This window comes from Pygoscelis adeliae, unplaced genomic scaffold, assembly GCF_000699105.1.
Source record: "Pygoscelis adeliae isolate BGI_AS28 unplaced genomic scaffold, ASM69910v1 Scaffold606, whole genome shotgun sequence".
Lineage (NCBI taxonomy): Eukaryota > Metazoa > Chordata > Aves > Sphenisciformes > Spheniscidae > Pygoscelis > Pygoscelis adeliae.
In genome coordinates, this window is record NW_008825047.1 from 597,950 (window position 1) to 598,375 (window position 426).

At 70.4% G+C, this 426-nt stretch overlaps 1 protein-coding gene across 1 annotated transcript in view; it reads right to left on the bottom strand.

Annotated features, from left to right (window-relative positions):
* USP19 (ubiquitin specific peptidase 19) overlaps positions 1-426 on the bottom strand; it is a 22,897-nt gene that overhangs the window by 8,755 nt on the left and 13,716 nt on the right. The gene's annotated exons all lie outside the window — the stretch shown is intronic.

Sequence of the window (426 nt, forward strand, 5' to 3'; positions counted from 1 at the left end):
CAGAGACAGGCAGCTCCCACCCCCAGGCGAGCGGGCAGAGCCGGGATGCCTAACCAGAGCCGGGCCAAGGGCTGCACGAGCCAGAGGGGCCGGGAGGCCAGGCCAGAAGGGCCCCACGGGGGCACAGGCGTGCAGCCGTGCCAGAGATGAGCTGAGCATCGTCCTCAGACCCCACGGGCGTGCTGAGTGCGGAGGGAAGGGCTGCAGCACAGCGATGCAGGGGGGGCTGGCCAGGTGGGCGCTGCGCCACACCCCACCCCAGCCTGGGCCTTCGTGTCTGACATTCACACAAAGATCAGCCCACCCGTTCCCCGCCGGTGCATGCCGAAAGCACGCTGCCGGTTGGCCCACCCTTCCCTCCCGGGCAGCCCGGCAGCAGAGCTCGCTCTGGCAGGGTTCTCTTCAGCACCCTGCGGGAGCTGGCAG